Here is a 20,508-nt window from a genome sequence, read left to right on the forward strand (position 1 = left end):
TTCTCAGCATGTCAGACCCCAAGAAAAGAGCTTTAAATCCCCACATGACTGTAACAGGCTCTCCAAGCCCTGCCCACACCCCATGCCAAGAGAGGAGATGAATGTCGTGGCTCAACTTTCCCTCTATTTCCCCCAATGGTCACGGCTGGCTAAGTTTCAATGATCGCTCAGTGACAGTTGGAGTCAGGAAATGGAATCGGAGCAGAGAGAGTAAAATTTAGCCACCATGGAGAGCCCAGAGCTGTGTGTTCTTCCAGGCCCAGTGCCCCTGGCAGGGTGTGCACCTGTGAAAATTCTCCTGTTCTCACATGGCCTATTGCCTTTCCTATGCTGCGTCGAGAGTCCCAGGCCCTGAGCTTCCTGAACAAATTCTACTGGATTTGTGAAGGTAGAGACTATGCACCAGACTTGAGATCATCAAATCAGAGAAAGGATGCCAGCCACATGCAGACTCCAAAGCAAAACTCTGGGTGCAAATCACTTCACTTTGGCCCTGAGTTACCATCATGTGTTTATTGTATGACTGTAGGTTAAAAGGGAGGAAACATAGAGTGCCACAGAACTGATGCTTTGCTCAAGTTCCAACTATGTATAGTTGGATGCCACGAATGACACTGATTCTCCTGAAAGATGAAAGAGTACTAAGGACTATGTGGGATTGTTTTCCAACTGAATTGTACCAATTCTTAAAACCAAAGTAAACTTTCTTTTCAACTCATACAACTATCAATTTATTTGTGTGTATAAACTGAATTTTACCTTCTGTTTGTTTTGGTTTTCATTTCAGAGCAACATCCTGAAGTGCTCAGGGGCTACTCCCAGCTTTGTATAGAGATAATCACTCCCAGGGGTTCTTAGGGGACCATATAGTGGCAAGTACAGAACCTGAGCTTCATAGATGCGAAGGCTACACTCAGCCCCTGAGCTAGTTCTCTGGCCTCAAAGCTTCTTATGTTGAGAATTAGTGTAAAGATACAGTCAGATCATCCTAATGCTTGGCTTTGTTTAAAACTCGTCCAAAGAGAAAGCATAGTGGGTAGGACACTTACTTTGTATGCTACTAACCTGGATTCAATCTCCAGCATGGTAGTGTGGGATCTTAAGCCCTATCACGAGTGACCCCTGGGCACAGAGCCAGCAATAAGTCTTAAAAACTGGCAAGTGTGACCCATACACTTAAATAAGTAAATCCGGAGAGATAGTACAAAGGGTTGAATGCTTGCCTTGCAATGCAATGACAAGATTTTGATCCTTGACAGCTTGCTTATATGGTCCTCTGAGCACCACCAGAAGTAAGTCCTGAGTGGTCTCCAAATCTTAAACAAGCAAACAGACCTCAACCAGTATCTCGTCCCTAATACCTTTGTTTTTCACATAAAATAATATATTTAAAAACATATATAAGCATGCTCTGATTTCTCTTCAGATCTCATAAATCTTTCGCCTTTTACTAAAGATTTCTATGGAGAGGAACAATTCTGAGTCTTAACCAATTTTTTGAGGCCTTGCTTCGGTAAGGCTACTAATAAAAAAGAAAAAAAAGAAAAAAAAAACATATATAAGCATCGAGACCAGAGTGATATCACAGTGGTTTGCCTTGCACACAGCTGATCCAGGACAGACCTCAATTTGATCCCCAAAGTCCCATATGGTCCCCCAAGCCAGGAGCAATTTTTGACTGCATAGCCAGGAGTAACCCTTGAGAATCACCGGTGTGGCCAAAAATTAAAATAAAATAAAAAATATATAGACATTTCACTATAAATGATTCAAGGAATTTTTCCAGATATATTATTCTATTTTAAAAGAGGCATGCATTAGGAATGGTTGACCTGAGTTCTTTGAGCTTAGTAAAATTATATTTCATCAATTGTTATAAAATAATAATACTATATAAATAATATCAATATTCTATCTAATAACATTTATTTAATATAATGTCATATAGCAATTTTATATACAATGTACCAATATTGTATATAATGTAATTACACATATAAATATAATAGTAATGCTTTCTTAATATAGTTCATATTTATGGAAAATTAAGTTACAGGTACTTAGTTCCACTGTGTTAAGTGAACTAATGTATAAACTTGGAGCCTTTGAGATACTTTGGAACCCTGAGATACTGGACCCCTTTCCTTACATATGGAGGAAACAAAGCTTAGAAATGCTAAGTAACCAGTCAAGGTCTTCCAGACAGAACAAGACAGATTCTGTAAAGGACTCTGTCTATAATCAGATGTTCCCCAAATATAGGAGAATAAGTTTCTGTGTAGGCACAGTTTGCATGTTTGTTCACATTTCACTGTGAGACTTATTTCTCCCTAATCCTTTAAAAATCCAGGGTCAGTTTATAAATATATTTGTGCCTCAGTACTGAGCCTTTTATGTGACATTAACTATTTTTTTTGTTTGTTTTTGGGCCACACCCGTTTGATGCTCAGGGGTTACTCCTGGCTAAGCGCTCAGAAATTGCCCCTGGCTTGGGGGGACCATATGGGACTCCGGGGGATCGAACCGCGGTCCTTCCTTGGCTAGCGCTTGCAAGGCACACACCTTACCTCTAGCGCCACCTCTCTGGCCTCATGACATTAACTATTATATCTGTGGTTCTTCCCAGTCACTAGTGACAAAGTAGAACAGAATCCATACGATTCAGCTAGAGATAACAGTCTACTGCAGAGTTGGACAGGCTTGTTTTTAAGATGTCCTCAAATGTTTATGTCTTTTAATGACACTGAGCTATAAATTATCTCAACTTAATGTGCAAATTCCTTAGAAAATAAACTAAGAAACCAAAAACCGAACCACTTGCATACACTACACCTTGAGCACAAATTAATTTAATTTATTTATTTTTGATTTGGGGGCCACACCAGGTGACATTCAAGAGTTACTCTTGGCTCTGCGTTCAGAAATCGTTCCTGGCTTGGGGACCATATAGGAGCCACTGATGTTCCAGTGAAAGACACAGCAAATTCAGTCCAGGTGAAGGGTGTTGTCATGGTGATAATCCACCAAAAGGTCAAGTCAATGATCATCTTTGCAGTCTCTTCTTAGGTCCATGGTTCAGGTGTCAGTTGTTAATATAAATTAAAGAGTCCTAGAGTTGGTGGGGAGATAGTGAGGCATTTCTCAGCTCAGTCCAGCTCCTATAGTCCCTATGGCCTGGTAAGTCTGAAAGTAGCAGAAAAATTCACAAAGCAGTCAGATGAAGTTCCAGGAGTCAGCCAAATTTATTTCAGGGTCCTAACCTAACCTATATATTTCCTCACATGGCTTCTATTCTAGCTTTTTCCAAGCAGACTCTTCTCTGCTCCTTCTCTGGCTCTCTTTGCCTCTGTCTCCCTTTCAGCTGATTCTTCAGGTTTCCTTGCTGACTGACTCCCTTTGCTAATGCTACCGCTGCTGCTTCTTTGCTGCTGCTGAATCCTTGAATCCTTTGCAGACTCTAACTCTCCTTATGATCCCCTCTCTTCTTCCAGTCAGCCTCCTGTACCTGCCCATTCCAGGTGTGGGCGGTTCTGATCATTCAGGTGGGATAAATAAGTTGGGGGAGGAGTTACTTTTGTATTATTACAGAAGCACTATTGATAATTGATAATAAGTCTAGAACATCCAAGTTTCTTTTCATAAGCTTCTCTGAACAAAATTACAAGAACATTTCTGCAGATAATATAGTTTGAAAATAAGCTGCTACATAAGATACACAATATAGGGCCCGGAGAGATGGCACAGCGGCGTTTGCCTTGCAAGCAGCCGATCCAGGACCAAAGGTGGTTGGTTCGAATCCCGGTGTCCCATATGGTCCTCCGTGCCTGCCAGGAGCTATTTCTGAGCAGAAAGCCAGGAGTAACCTCTGAGCAACGCCGGGTGTGGCCCCCCCCCCAAAAAAAAACAAAAAAACAAAAAACAAACAAACAAAAAAAAAACAAAAAAAAAAGATACACAATATAATATAACAATTGAGAAACATTCACTAGGATAGCTGAGAAATTTCAAAACTCTTAACATTGTGCAAACAAATATTAAAGTTAGATTCAAAATTTTCTGTATGCAGGGGACTGGAGAGATAGCATGGAGTAGGGCATTTGCCTTGCATGCAGGACGGGGATCGAGTCCTGGCATCCCATATGCTTCCCTGAGCCTGCCAAGAGGGATTTCTGAGCCATGGCCATCCATGCTATTATGAGTATGTGAACCAAACTATAGTAGTTAAATATTTTTAGAAAAAGAGTTTGCCAAGGGGCATGGGGTGCAGGAGACCTTGAGACAATGGTGGAGGTATATTGACAACTGATGAGGGATGTGGAGTGGAAACATTGTGTGCCTGAAACTCTATTTTTAACAGTATTGTAAATCATGGTGCCTAAATAAAAATGAGAAAATTAAAAAAGAAAAAATAAGATGTAACTTCAGGATGGTTTTATATCACTGTTTGAGATGAGTGTATTCTCAAAGAAAATATATTTGATATAAAAATGGATGTAGGAGTTAACTTATAATAGAGCAAAAACTAAAATCTAATAATGGATTACAAGTCCAATAATAAAATAAGGGGCTAGTGTGTTAGCACAGCAGGTAGGGCATTTGTCTTGCATGCAGCTACCCCCGGTTCAATCTCAGGCATCACACATGGTTCCATGAGCCTTCTATGAGTGATTTCTGAGCCCAGAGTCAGGAATAACCCTTGAACATCACTGGGTGTGGCCCCAAAACAACAACAACAAAAATAAAATGAAATAAATATCAAAGAGTCCACACTGATGTAAGAGGCAGGAGGAGAGGGAGAGGGGGAAAACTGATCATTCTTTCCAACACAATAGATTCAATTGACCTTGTAGAAAGAGTGTATTGAATCTTCCCTGAGATATCCCAGTAAATAACATTCAAGGTGAGATCCACTACTGGATATTGACAGCAAGGAGCAAAAAATAAATAAGGGGAACCGGGACATTTGCAAAGCCTCAAAGCACTTCCCCAAATGACAAAATACCCTTAAATTCTTCTGGATTGCAGTAGAAAAAGTAGAAACTTGTTTGTGTTTACCTGTGGCATTGGATGAATGAGAGTGAGTTAGGAAGAAGATCTACCTCATGAAGCCTCTGGAACAAAGGGCTGTGAATGAACTTGAAGCTTTCCAATTCCATCAGACAACCCCAAAAGCCTCACAAATACTTTTCCACAATATCAGAGTTGTAGAGAAGGGACAGTTGAGGGCCAATTCCCAATAGGTCAGTAAGGCCAGACCCAACAAAGAAATACTATAGGGGTCAGAGAGATAGCATGGAGGTAGGGCATTTGCCTTGCATGCAGAAGGTCAGTGTTTCGAATCCTGGCATCCCATATGGTCCCTTGAGCCTGCCAGGAGCAATATCTGAATGTAGAGCCAGGAATAACTCCTGAGCACTGCCGGGTGTGACCCAAAAACCAAAACAAAAAATAAAAATTATACTATAGTTCCTTCTTGCCTCAGGCTCTGGAATGAACTATGACAGGAAAGTGAAATAAAATGGAAAGGCCTGTTCTTTCAGTCATTACTCTATAAGCCCATTTCAGATGGCTGTTCTTGAATGAGATATCCTAGGAGGAGAGAGATGAAGGCTTGTGCATTATTTGTATCTAGCATTATTTGTATCTCTCCTTTAAGGGAGGAAAGGCAGGAAAATATTAAAAGGAGTTGGATATTTCAAATGGGGAAAAGAGACAAAGGGTGAACCCACCACATTCTAAGGGAGATGAAGCACTCATGGCTTGTTGATTTTCTACCAGGCCACACCAATGGAATCTCAACTTGGAATCAGGAGATGCCATCCAGGCTCTTGCCAGAATTAGCAGTTCACTCTGCTAAGTGTGACACACACTTACTTCAATACAAAAATAAATAATAGTGCTGTAGACGGGCTGTGTCTCAGCAATTCTTGTGGGTCATAGTACTTTCATGAGAGGAAAACGGGTACACAAGCAGACGAATATGAAATATGAAATAATAATACCAAACGCAGTGTATGTGGGGTCAACACATTTCTGGCAGGAGTGCAACAAATTTAATCTTCAGGCAAGGGAGTATATAAAGGATAAAGAGAGAATCATATCATAAAAGGAATGCCAACATTTGTTTCTTACAAAGTACATGAACTATCAATGCACATTGTTTGGTTTTAGAACAAATACACATAGCTTTAGGTGGTTTGTAACCTTAGAATAGAATAGGTTTCATTTAGGAGTCATAGGATAAAAGGAAGGCTAATTTCTTACATATCAAAGTAGTTCCTGGCCCTAGGTGTCATTATTGATGTAAATTAAGGGATAGCAGGAATCATGGTTTTCTCCTAATAACAAATTTCTTTAACCTGAGGGAAATAGTATTCTAGCTAAGAAACACTTCCTATGATCTGGTAATAGAAAGAGATAAAACTAAAGAAAGGGGTACAGAATTAAACCTAGTAAAATAGCCTAATTCTATACTGGCCAAACCTGTTTGTAAGCAGGTATTCAAAGTGACAGGGAAAGTCCCTGAGGCAAAATCATTCTGCAGTGGTGCTCAAAGGCAAGGAGAGAAGACCATTGTCTTAAGATGATAAGTTTTGACTTGGCCTTAGGAAGCAAATAGGCTGACAGAAAGAGAGGTAGCTGGCTTGGACTTTGAGTTGCAAATATACTTAGCCAGCAGAGAACTTCTAGCAGTTTTCTTTCATACTGAAATTTCTTTCTGACTGCAGGTAACTAAGGCCAAATTTCTGTAGTTAGCAAAGGAGACAAAATCAAGTAAAAGGAAAAGAGAAATATAATGTCACAGCCATGTCAGAAATATAGCCAGTAATCTATGCAGGGGTTATGATTGACTTCTCCAACGGGCCTTCTGGCTGAAATATTTCTTGGGAGAAAAATTAGGCACTGCACCAGGAAAGACAAAAGATACATCTGGAGTGTGTCTTCCTTGAAAATGGAGACATGCATGCTGCATGCCTTGACATAATAGGTTTAAAAAAGCAATTTTAGAAGACCAAGGATGTAGATCCATGAGAGACCTCCTGCTTTGCACACCTGAAGCTGGGACTTGGTTTTGCAACATCACCTCACATCACCAAGTGTGTGATCCAACAACCCCACAAAAGAATGTATGATTTTTTTCATGGGCCCCAGGCAAGAGTGAATGAGTAACCCCTAAAGCTGCAACAACAACAAAAAGAAGATAAAGGAGAAAAGCATCACTTAGATATGTTCTGAACGCTGACTCAGGAGTTTCTTGCATGTGACTCGGATTTTACCAACCAGAAGATAAGTGATGCCAGTAATCGTGTTACCCACTGAAATGGTACATCTAATGTGCATGTTGACATGAAAAGACAAGTCATTTTTGTGCAGGATAGAGAATTTAACAGGCTGAGTATGTATATATGCAAAGCTCAACAGGCTTTGCATATAGGAAACCAGGATTTATTTCAGGCACCTCACTGTCCCTTGAGCACTATCAGGAGCTACCTCTGTGCACAGAGCCAACAGTAGCCTTTGAGGATGTTATAAGTGGCCCTTAAAAAGGCAAGCAAGGAGGCTGATAATTAGTAGAAGAGTTAAGGTACCTGACTTGTGTATAGCTAGGTTTGATTTGATCCCTCATACTACATGGTCTTCTGAGTGTCTGGGTAATCCTCAGCTCTGCAGGCCTTGAACGGCACTGCATTCTTGGACCTTTGCATTAAATCACTGGGCTGGTTGGGTGAGCATTGCCAGGAAAGATCCTCAGAGTCTCCTGAGCACTGTTTGGTGACTCCCCTTCCCAAACAGACAAATATTTTCTATTTCAGATTCCAATTTTTTGTAAACTGAGTGCAAATGGTTCTAAGGGTCTTTCCAATCACATGAAACTACTGCTTAAAAAGTATCACGTGAATATTATGCTCCTGGAACACATGTACAACAATTGTGCAGATTTGATCTCTACCTTCTTCTTTTTCTTTGACAAAAGCATGATTAAATTATTTTTGAGCTTGGAAGACCAGTTCAGTATGCATGCAATAAAATGAGAGACAAAGCAATAAAATGGGGATCATTCTCTCTACAGAAGCATCACTTCTTTACACTTCTTTTTAAATCTATGAAATTTGTGGTGAGACCTGAGTTAATTGTATCCAGTAAGTGTGGATAGTGATCTGGTCTTTCAAAACCCCAACTTGTCAATCCATATCCTAGAGGGTATGGTAGGGTGGGCATCCTGCAATCTCATGGAGGGTGGGAGGTATTGCCCCTTTCCTACCCAGCATGTAGCTGGGAGGGATCTAGGCAGAGGCCGTGCGTGCCCTCTGGCTGGGCCCCAATGGGCCAGGCAGGAAATGCCAGCCTTCTCACAGGAAAGCCTGTTGCGGTGAGATTTCCCGATTTACTTTATAAATGCAAGAAGGCCAGATACAGGCAGAGATAAGCATGTGAGATTGCCAGTGCTTATCATCTCTCAGGCTGCCAGGGGCCCCCAGCCAGGGCCCTGGTCCTCTGCTCAAAGAGCTGGCCAAAATTCAGTTTGCTTCTTCATCAGAAGGAAGCCTCGCTTGCCCCCTGCAATGAGCACTGCTGTCAGCTCCATCAGTGTTGGAAAGGAAACCGCTCCTAAAAGCTTCTCCATTTTCATATGTGGGCCCTGCTGTGCATGAGAATTTCTCAGCAATTTGAAAAAAAATGGCTATACTCCATCAAGGCTGTGCATGGAATGGGGAAGACAGGTGTTGGGGATAGCTCAGTAGAAAAGGGGGGGCAGTATATGACTCTCAGAGCTAAAGTAATGTAACTTAATTTGGCCTTTGTCTCACCTGATCTACCCTTTTTATTTTTTATTTTGTGATGGGCACTCACCTCTCTGGCACAAAGCCGTGAAAAGGGTAGGGATCCCCAAAAGACAAGAGTTGGCTGTAGCTTAATGAAAACTCAGCCTCTCTGAGAAGCCAGCTTAGCTCAAGCAAAGCAGTGGGAAGGGAATGGTGGGTAAGGCTGGAGGCTGAGGGCCTTCAGAAAGAGGGGAACCCTATTTCTTAAGGTCCATTTTTCTTCTAACTAAATTTTGTTAATAGAACCAAAGTCATAAACTCCACCAGCTGCATGTGGGCTGGGTTTAAAGTGAAGTACCATTTTCTACCTTTTCCACCTCTACATTAGCAAGCACTTGATAAAAAGAATTTCAGAGTGAAACACTCAGTTCCTCTCTGTGCTGCTCACATTGTAAAATCTCTGTGTTGCTCATGTTGCTTACGTTGTGACATTGTAAAAATAAAACAATGGCATTTACCATAAACTTATATCCTCTAATTCCTCCCTCACAAATCTAGAAGACAGCTTAGTTCACCAAGTCTGATTTGAAAACCTACAGGGAGAAAATTAAAATGCACCAGTCACCTTTGATCTCTTATCTAGGAAAGCCAGGTTCCTTCTGAGAGGAACTTGCCAAGTCTATGAATCTCCACTGTTTATTGTATTAAGCAGGGCACATTGTTTTGTGTTCAGCTAGTAAATGCATTAAAGTGAGCCCCAGTGGCCACACTCTCTCTGAGACCCTATTGTGCCTTAAATGTCAAAGATGAGTGTCACTTAAATTAGTAAGGACACATAAGATACAGTATCTAATCATGTGAATGTTTTCAGAGCCACTTCTTCTAGAAGCTGGAAGCTCATGGACAAAGGCATTTCAGCTCTCCAAAGACTCCCAGTAGGCCATCAAATAAAAGCTTCTCATGTAAAGTATTTCCCTTCAACTTTCTCCTATACCTCATTCCCCTCTATCCATCTCCATTAACAATGAAGTCCACTGGTACTTCATGTCACATTTCAAGGAATTTGAACCAATTGGACTTTTGTCCCTTTTTTAAAAATATTTTTTTTCAGTTACGATCAGAACTGGAATGAGGCAAAGGAAAAGAACATGAGTCTATGCTTTAAACAATGCTGCCCATAATTCTCTGCAGTAATTAGAGGAAATATGTGTCTATTTCTCTGGTATTTTTCTTAATGGGGTCCCAAAGGGCTTTTTTTTTTCTTTCAAACTAGCAAATCTTACGATCTTACTTGCATCTCTAAATTGCAACGGTAGACCAGTTGTCCCGCTCTGTGCAATTAAGTGGTAAAACCTTTAAAGTCATAGATTCATTCCCCTTCAAACTCATGAAAATGTTTTCGACAGGAGGTCCTGAACCTAGTGCTTTCTTTTAATTCTGTTCTTTCTTCTTTTTTAGGCTTGAGTAAGTCCAGATTGATAGAGCCAAGATAACACAGACTCTCTCAAGCTTTGTCTTCTCAAGGAGAGCAAATGGATATTACTCAGATCCTTTCTGGACTTATTCTCCCACACCTGGCCCATGAATGAAGAAATGTGTGCAGGAATGAATGATTCATTCCATCAGAAAGAGCTCCATCCTTTCAGAAACCACACTGAAATTATTATAGAAAACCAGCTCCATAGGTTTTAAACAGGAACAGAGGAGGAGAACACCTCCCGATAACTTGGAAAACCATAACTACAGATGACCTAGTTATGGGCTCCTTAGAATTGACACTTCAGATAGAATCGATCTCCGAAATTATCTAATAAACTAAGATTAATTCATTGGCATGCATATCACAACTAAAGGAGAAGAAAAAATTGTTAAGGGAGTTGGAGGCATAATGTGATGGCACAGCAGTAGGGCATTTGTCTTGCATGCTGCTGACCTGGGATGGACCCAGGTTCGATCCCCGGCATCCCATATAATCCCCCGAGCATTCCAGGAGTGATTTCTGAGTGCAGAGCCAGGAGTAACCCCTGAGAGCCACCTGGTGTGGCCCCAAAACTAAAACTAAATAAATAAATAAAATAAAATAAAAGTTTAGTCTACAAAAACAGCCACCCCCTGCCTTCATGAACAGTCTCATTTAGTTTCCAGTAACCTTACTCCATATCCCCCAATGCTGGGAAACTTGTGGAATTTTTTTTATATGCAGGGGTTAGAGGTTAATCTATGGAGGGGATGAGGAATGAATCTGTGCAGGGGTGGGGGGTTAGTCTGTGCAGGGAAGTTTTTGCAAGAGTAATGATGAATCTGCTGGGCTGAGGGATAAGGGATGCATCTGTGAGGGTGAGGAACAAGTCTGTACAGAGGTGAGGTGTGAGTCTGTGCAGAGGGTAAATATGTTACATACCCCCTGTATGTTGAAAGGTTGCAGATCTTTCACTCCAATAAATATCTTTCTACATTTTAAATGTTCCTTATTTTGTGTCTTATTCTTGTGAGTCTAAGATAAAGTTACACTGAGGATACATGTATGGATATAGCTGTGTATGTATTGTGAATATGGTTAATATGCAGGTGTGCATGTGCCTGTATGCTATGTGCATGAGTGTGTTATGTTGTATGCATGCATCAACAATCTGGCCAGGTCATAGCCAGGTCTTGAAAGCCAGAGAGATCCTATTGTCCACTCTTTGCCTGAATTCTATTCCACTGACCATGTCTATTTCCTAGGCTTATCTCCCTGAGCAGATTTCCCATTCCATCTGTCTTCTCATAATTTCCAGGAGTGCAATCAAAGTTTCGGTTTCAGGGGGTGGTTGCCTGAAGATGCAGATAATAAGAGATAAAAAATCTGACCCTTTATTGGCTATCTTTCAAAAATTGAAATTGCTAGTTTGAAAGACAGAAAGCAAGTTCCTTCTTCCCCACCCCCCATCATTAAATGCTAGAAAAGAAAACCCACAGAGCAGTCAGCTAAAAATCAGAGTGACTGTGGCCTTTACTTAGTATGGAAAGAATGTAGTAGACTGGACACTGCTTTATAGTACAAGTTTTTCAGATCCGGAAACATTGCAGAGAAGCAACAAGTGCGTATTCATCATCAAAGCAGTTTCTCAGAGAGTTGAGTAAGATGAATCATCATTGTTAATTCTTTTTTTAAAATTAATATCTTTATTTAAACACCTTGATTACAAACATGATTGTGGTTGGGTTTCAGTCATGTAAAGAATACCCCCTTCACCAGTGCTACAGTCTCATCACCAATGTCCCCAATCTCTCTCCTTCCCACTCCATCCCCACCTGTACTCTAGACAGGCATTCTACTTCCCTCATTCATTCACATTGTTATGATAGTTCTCAATGTAGTTATTTCTCTAACTGCACTCATCACTCTTTGTGGTGAGCTTCATGTAGTGAGCTGGAACTTCCAGCCCTCCTCTCTTTTGTCTCTGAAAATTATTGCAAGAATGTCTTTTATTTTTCTTAAAACCCATAGATGAGTGATACTATTCTACATCTATTTCTCTCCCTCTGATGTATTTCATGCAGTATAATAGATTCCATGTACATCCATGTATAGGAAAATTTCATGACTTCATCTCTCCTGACGGCTGCATAATATCCCACTGTGTATTCTTTTTAGCTGATTTAGAGAGACCAAATTATAGCCCCCCCAACTTGGTTGTATCCATTTGGTAGGGTCATAGAATATTGGTGGGAAAATTGGATGGGAGAATTGAACAATAGAAATTTAGTGTTACACAATTCTGATTCAAAATCTCAATGTTCATCATAAAGGTATCAGCAAGTTTGGTTTCCCCTGAGGCCTTTCTCCTTACTCTATAATCAATGACCTTTACAGGTCTTTTATTTATTTATTGTAGTTTAAATTATAATTTAGGTAACGTGGTTAATCACAGTGTTAACATAAATAGTTATAAAGATATTGCACACCCACCGCCACCAAAGTCCCATGTCACCCTAGTGTTCCTCTTTGTTCTCCTACTCCCCTCTCTGCTTATCAGTTATTTCAGTTATGTACTCCACATGTATCTTATGGTCTTTCTTCTGTATTGCCACATTTTCATGTCCCAATTCTTTTTTTTTTTTTTTTTTTGTTTTTGGGCCACACCCAGCAGTGCTCAGGGGTTACTCCTGGCTGTCTGCTCAGAAATAGCTCCTGGCAGGCACAAGGGACCATATGGGACACCGGGATTTGAACCAACCACCTTTGGTCCTGGATCGGCTGCTTGCAAGGCAAACGCCGATGTGCTATCTCTCCGGGCCCATGTCCCAATTCTTTTACTTATTGTCACCAGTCATGCTGGCTGAAGCTTGAATTTGCCCTTGTTTATCTCTTTCAGGCCCTATGTTCAAATAGAGTGGCATTATAGAGTCCTAGGGGTAGAGGCTAAACATATGAATTTTAAGGAAGCACAACTCAGCTTCAATTCTGAAACTGCAGAATTAAAACTAGAACCCAAGAAAAATGGAGCAGTAGTACAGTGCATAAGGTGCTTGTTTTGATCGTGGCCAACCTAGCACCACCAGGAGTGATTCCTAAGCTCTGAACATCTGAAAATTACCTCTGAGTACCAAAAGGAGTGGCCCCAAATAAAGCAAAAACAAAAAGACAGCCTTGAAACCCAAAGTTTCTAAGTCAAGAACATTTACTATGACCCATCTTGTCCCATTGCCTTCTTCTAAGTGGAGCCCTATTAGCCAAATAGTCTGATTGTCTTGCTTTGCAACAGAGAACCCAAAAAAAGCCCAGAGTAAAAGCCAACCCCGTAGAATTTGCCCACCTTCCCAAATGGGAACCTTTATTGGTTTCCAAGTCCCTGCCCTTTTGACCCCCACATCAGGATCTCAGGCTTTGCAGGTTCTGGATTTGCAAATCTAGGGTCTAAGGAAGAAACTTTGTACAAGCTGAGAAGGGAGCAAGGAAGTCCCATCCTCAGACTTTGGAAACAGTTGGAGGGATAAGTTGGAGGGATATATTTGTTCACAAATTTTCTCTGCCCCCTTCTCTCTTACTTCTCCTATGGCTCCCATTTCTACCCATTTTCTTCTGGCAAATTCGAAACTCCATTGGGCAAAAGAGTTTGCCATAACCTCCTGGAGAATGAGAGGGCTGGTTTCCCTCAAATTCACTCTTGCTTTCACATTTTGTTTAGAATAGGTAGAGGTTTTTCCCAAAGGGCCTTTACAATGATCCTGGAAGCCATACAAGCAATGTAGCCTCCCAGGTCTGGTACAGTCCTACAACCCTATGTGAAAGGGATTCTAGATCATTCCTCACTTTGTTCTCAGCAAACCTGGTCTCTGTGGAGGATCATATGATTTGTATGAATGAGTAAATATGCATTCTGGGTCTTGAAATCCTAGGAAGAGCAGGAATACATGAGCATGCATCTATAGACACACTCATATGCATTCATACATGTATAGATGTACATACTAATGCATGTTCTTATACATATTCACATACATGCTAATACATATACATACATATTCATATACCTTTTCTTCCACATTATATCCCCACTCTCATACACACTCAATTCAAACCCATACTCAGACCCATATACCTACAACACTTAAAAATACATATACTCATCTGCACACTCATAATACACCTTCAAGCACACACAATTATGCACACCTCCAAGGAATCTAATATAAAAATTGGAGGTTTGACAAGCTCTATCAGATAACCACAGACAGGACCCTGGGGGAATAAGGGTGATCTCAATCCCTCTGAACCAACCTCTTATGCGAAAGTCAAGCCACACAGAAACTCTGATTTCCTGCATCCTGACAAGGCAGAAAACGAATCAGGTGAGATTTTTCCCATAATAACCACAAAAAAAAGTTTCCCCAATAATAGCCACAATAATTTGTCTTTTGTTCTCTGATCAGAAAGAAGGGATATAGCTACATTGTGGGTTTTGTGACTTGAGCACAATTTCAGTATGGACACTGAATATCAGGAAGAGTTTCAAATCAGGAATAACAACAACTATGGGAAACAGAGACTTTTTTAATAAAAGAGAAAGGTGTTTTTTTTTTTTTAGAAATTCCCTGAAGAAAATTAAATGAGGAAGAAGAAGGGGAGGAAGGGTGAGCGATGGAGAGACAGAAGTGAAAGATGGAGAAAAATGAGAAAAGAAAAGAAAAACGGGAGAAAAGGAGGAAGTAGAAGAAAGAAAGAAGAAAGTGTAGACAGATAATTTCTCAATAAAACTAGCAAAGCATTTTTGTTGTTGTATTCTATTTTACTTTAAAGAAAAGAAACTGAAGAACCAGTCTGGATAAAACAATATCTGATGAGTATTAGTTAGGCCATTTGTTTAGTTCTCACCTAGTCCTGTATAGCTGAAGCCCTCATGCTGAAACCACCAATTTCCTTTAAAAAGACTTGAGTTTAAAATGCATGAAATTAGCTTAGATGCATTATCTAGTGTCAGCGCCTTCATTTTTATTTGTGATTGTTTAGGAAAGTGTGTTGATTGCATTTGAGAGGGAAGAGGATGCCTCCCAGAATTCCATCAACAAAAAGAGAAGGGTGTGGGTTGAGGGGTCCTGGGGGCTCCCCTGTGCTTGTATCCTTTCCCCTGGCAGCCAGACTTGGTCTTGTTTTCCTAAGCTGGGGTCTGGAATGTGCTGGGCGGGGGGGGGGGGGGGGGGGGGGGGGGGGGCTCATGGCCCACAGTGCTGAGCAGGCAGCCCCAGTCATGGTCTGGAGCTGCCCTTTCACCTCCTGGCTCTCCTGCTCTCTAGGCTGCTCTTATTAAGGAGCAAAATGTTTCAATATGTGGAGCTTTGGGGGAGGGAAGAGGAGAAAAATCAGGATATTGTTGAGAAGGAAATAAGGAATAATCCCGCCTCCAGTCCTCCTACCCCCCACGTGGGCTGATCTCTGAGTGATAAGCGTGCTTCTCCTGAAATGGAATTCTGTTGGTTGGAGAAGAGGGAATTGGAGTTAAATCTATGTTCTCAGTGTTCAAATCTTAAGCACCAAATGTCTGGGTCCCCAATAAAGAAAAAAGGGGAGTAAGTTTCAGAAAGGCAGCCAATTCTTGGAGGTACTCTGGAGGGCACTTTGGCTGCTCTTGGGCTCCCCTTTGGAGCCTAACCTACTCTTTCAGGCTGCCCCTCCAGGTTCATTTGGTCCCTGGGGTGTGCCGGAGACAGGACCTAGACTTGACTGGTCCCAGTGCCCCTGTCTCCCGGTTTGGGAAAGGACACTACAAATGTGATGGCGGGGAGGAGGGGAAGGGAGGACTGAAAGACAACAGCTGAACATAGGTGCAGAAATTGGAGCGCCCCCTCAACCAAGGAAGGTTCCAAGTGAAAGTGATGAAAAGAAGACACGTCTAAAAGGCACAAATTCAAGGATTCAGAAATGAAGCCTAAAAGGGAGAGTTTTTACTTGTATGTGTGAGTTGAAATTAAAACTCAGCCATCAGGTTGTCTCTCTGACATTTGCTCTCCACTTTACATCATAGGTAATGCCTAGAAAGCAAGGGTGTCATTCTGCTAGAAGAAAAGAAGTAAGAGAACAAATGGGAGAAAATTACGAAACCAAACTTGAAGTAGACAGAAAGTAAAAGCTTGAAAATTCCAAGATTTCATTCCTTTGTGGCCGCAAGCAGAATGAGGACCTGCCCAGCAATATTCTAACTCTAAGCATCCATCAACTTCCCAAGGCCTGTCTGATGCCTCTGCTTGGCTTTACCTAGTGATCTTTACAGAGCTGTGCTTCCCTGATATTTCCGGGGAGCGGTGAAGGAGGGTCTGGAAAAGCAGCTAAGGGCAAAGGAGAGCTATTAGAACAATTCGTCAGACAGCAGTTTAAATATTGATAAGAAAACGGAAATCGAATTAAAAGACGGAAAAGAGAGAGGAAGAGGGAGTAGGGGGAGAGTGAGAGAAAGAACTGGAGAAGAGAGCAACACTGCTGGAGAACCAAAATCTGGAGCTTCCTGTGCTCTTCAAGAAGTACTAAGGGCTAAGGAGGGCTAAGCCCCCCTCCCACCATCTGGACTTTCTAGAAAGAAAGGGAACTTTGATTTCAGACAGCAGCAGGTTTAATTCCTTGCTGACAAGTATATGGGCTCTGGGTGTAGATAGTTCCAATCAAGAACATCAAACTCTCTGAAGCTGCAGAGTTTGCTTTTCCTGCTGACTCTGGAAGGGGTATCCAAGGTGAGGCAGTTTTTGTGGGATTTGGGGGGGTGGGGGTTAGGTCAGGTGGAGCGACTCAAATTTGTTGGGGGAAGTTACAGTATTTCTTTTGTTGTTGTTGTTATTTTGTTTTTGTTTTGGGGCCACACCCGCGGTGCTGGGGTTACTCCTGGCTTTCTGCTCAGAAATAGCTCCTTGCAGGCACAGGGGATCATATGGGATGCCGGGATTAGAACCAACCACCTTGCTTGCAAGGCAAACACCTCCGTGCTATCTCTCCGGCCCCAAGTTACAGAATATCTATAGGGACTCTTTCCTTCCTTCTAGGCGTTTCTTTTTCCAGCCTTTTTTTTTTCTCTCTGTTTTTTCTTGAACCCTAAGAGAAAATAGTGGTGTTGGGGACCACTGAGGAGTCGAACTACAAGAGGAATCTCGGAACATCAAGATACCTTGTGTCTGAACTCTTGAATTTGTAGTGGCTTCAGGAGTCATTTCCCCCCCCCCCCAAAAGCTGGAATTTGTTAGGAGAAAAGTGCTTTATCAGAAACACATTGGCTGCCAGGGAAGTGTGCACAGCCAGGATAAAGATATTTTTTCAAGAAGAAAGGGTTAGGGAGAGGAGAGAGCCTGTAAGGCAGGGTGGAACCTGTTACCAGGGGTGCTTCCTGCACTCTCCTGCCCAACTAGGCATATTCTGGTACCATTCCCCCATCCCAGAAAAGCATACTGCACCCATCTAATCAGAAACTCTTGCTTTTCCAAGGGGAGAGGCTCTGGGAAAGGGATCTCTAAGGGCCCAGGGTGAAGAGGCTCGAATCTCCTTCCTCCGTAGGGTGCCACGGCAGAGGTTAGGCTGGACACCGACCGAATCATGTGGGAAGGGAGGGTGGAGAGGGGTTGAATTTGTGAATTCACTGTGACTTTGTGTCCCTATTGGGGTTGGACCACCACTGTCATAGCCCAGTCTCTACCCAGAGGTTCCTAGGAAAGCCGGACTCCAGCCTCTTCGGGAGAGGATTTGGAGGCATTAACAGATGCACTTCTCAATCTCATTCTTCACTTCCCTAAGCCTGGAATCTCCTCGCTCCATCCTCGCTAAGGTTCCCAGAGTCCCCCAATCCTAGATAGCTGGTGCCAGCCAGACTCCCTCCACCCCGTGGCCACTGCACTCGCCTTTCTCACCCCGACACACCTCCACAGCGGCCTGTGACTCACTGCCCTCCCACCTAGGTCAGTGCTAGAACCTTTCAGGCCCTTCCTCGCCTCCCCAGGATGTTTCAGAGGGTCCCTGACACGTCCTCTTATGTCAAGGTAAGTCCGGGCAACATCTTTAATCAGGTAAAGACCTCAGCGTCGTCTTTGTCCTCTCGGTCGCTTTTCTCCCCTCCCAGGCACCCCAAACTGCGACAGCTGGGTGTAAGCTCTTCTTGGGTGCCCCTGGGATTCTTGGGGAAAGGGGGTTCAGACCTCCGGAGTTCTGCTTCGAGGACCAGCTTCTTGTGGGTCTCTTAGTTTGGGAGACGGTGAAGCAGGTACCTCTGGTGTGTGTGTGTGTGTGTGTGTGTGTGTGTGTGTGTGTGTGTGTGTGTGTGTGTGTGTGTGTTGGTGGAAAGCGCCACGTTCCTCTCTCCAGCGTCCTAGAACCCCAACCCTCCGGGCCACCTTGCTCGGTGCTCCACGATCTGGGAAAGAGCAGATTGTTCTTTGACAGCATATGGAAGGTTGTTTTTTTCTTTTCCACAACAGTTCCCAAGAATGTAAACAAACCGAGGCCAGGACATCTGGGTTACACGTTTAATGAAAATATGCCCTTGGGGCTGGGCCGAGGGCGCGCACCCGGTTGCCGGGCCCGGAGCTGGAGACCGCGTCCAGGTCATCTTGCCGCCTGGGCGTGACCCCGGGTCTAGGGGAGCCTAGCCTCCCAGATGGGGAAACTGTTTCAGCCTTCCAGAGTGCGAGGAGGAGGGACACCTTAGAGTTACCTCAAAACTCCCCCCACCGGGTTAGGTCACGACCCCGCCCTCTTCAGCAGCGCCGCCCCCAGGCCGCCCCTGCCCGGACTGCCCAAATTAGATAGTGGGCGTCTGGGGTCTGCCTGCTGGCCAGTGGGGCCCTCGATGAGGTGCAGAGCTACTTATGTGTCCACCCCTATCAACTATCTGTACGGGGACATAGTGGGGACGTCGCTCTAAGCCCCTTCCCCCTTCTTGTGATTTGGGGGATCCCCGGGTTTGTCCGGGAAGGGGAGCTTAATCAGTTTAGGGATCAATGAAGGCAAAGTGGGTGAAATCGGCGTATGGTCTGTTCGATTGCTGCATATCAGAGTAGCCATCAGTGACTCAAAGGCACGCGGAGGGCCCCCGGGTGCGCAAGCCCTCGGAGCGCAAGCTCCCTGCCAAGCTGGAAGCTAGAAGCGCGCGAGGACAGCCAGGTCGCGGGGTGTCACGAAAAGCATTCAGAGGACCGAAGGCTGCAGGGGGGAGGCGGGGCTGCGCCGTCTCTCGGTCCCAATCTGCACTCCCCTGGCGGAGGTGGGAGGCCAAGTCCAGGACGACAAAGCTTCCAGGGGCGAGGCTGAGTTGGAGAGAAAACTGAGCTAGCTGGGAGCGAACCCGGGGTGCGCGAGGCTGGCTCAGCCTAGCAGCTGTGTAGGCCGCCGCCGCCGGGGCTGCCCTTTCGCGGCAGGAACTCTTTTTCAAGGGGAAAAAATGGATTTTTCAAGCAGCCACAAAGTTTGTATTGTTGCACAAAGGAGTTCATTGATGATGGTGAAAGGTCTGCGTGGTGCGGACAATCTGGGGTCTGTTCTATTGGCTCTCACTTGCCAGAGGGGCACAAACAGTGCCCGGCTGCCAAGCCCCAGCCACTCGTGGCTCCAAGATTGTTGACAGACACCCCAGGATCTAGGAGCCCAACCTGGGCCCTGGGGCCCATCCTAAGAACCCACAAAGGGCCGCATGCAGGGTAGGAAAAGAGCAGGGAAGGGAATGGCAAGGCAGGAAACAGACTGGGGTGTCTTGGGAGAATCATGGTACAGGTCTGGAGCCTGACCTAACTAAGCACAGCAGTTGTTTAAATCCATTTCATGTGGATAACAAGTGAAGGATGCGATTCACAAGCCACCTTGCAGATGAGAAACGGAGGCTTCCAGCGGTGGGGTTAATTTTGTGGGGGCAGAGCCGAGATACAAATGTTAGAGCCGAATTGTGTCCGCTCCAGGCAAGTTCTAAGTCCTAGCCCATAGCTTTTTGAGGTGGATCAAGGTAGCCAGGCCACAAGACTTTGGTTCAAGGTCACAGAGCTGGTAAGTGGAGAGAGATTGGGGTTGGGTAATAGAAAGCTTCAGCTAGGGGTTCAACCCTGATATGGGGTTTTAGGAGTAACTGGTGGCATAAATGTTGGCGCCTGTTTTCTGAGGGGGATGTCAATCCCTGATTCCTGCATCTTGCTAGATAGATCAGAGGCTCCCTTGCTGGGACTTCTTTTAGGATCGAGTCAGGCTGCTTGGGGGCGGAGGAGAGATACCTCTATCCAAAAATAGTCATAGCAACACTCATGA

At 43.5% G+C, this 20,508-nt stretch overlaps 1 non-coding gene across 1 annotated transcript; it reads left to right on the forward strand.

Annotated features, from left to right (window-relative positions):
* Positions 1-1,406: 1,406 nt before the first annotated feature.
* On the forward strand, positions 1,407-1,521 carry LOC126016859 (U5 spliceosomal RNA). Its single transcript, XR_007498545.1, has one exon. It is a non-coding gene; the product is annotated as a U5 spliceosomal RNA (small nuclear RNA).
* The last annotated feature ends 18,987 nt before the right edge of the window (positions 1,522-20,508 follow it).

The sequence above is a fragment of the Suncus etruscus genome, chromosome 8 (assembly GCF_024139225.1).
Source record: "Suncus etruscus isolate mSunEtr1 chromosome 8, mSunEtr1.pri.cur, whole genome shotgun sequence".
NCBI lineage: Eukaryota > Metazoa > Chordata > Mammalia > Eulipotyphla > Soricidae > Suncus > Suncus etruscus.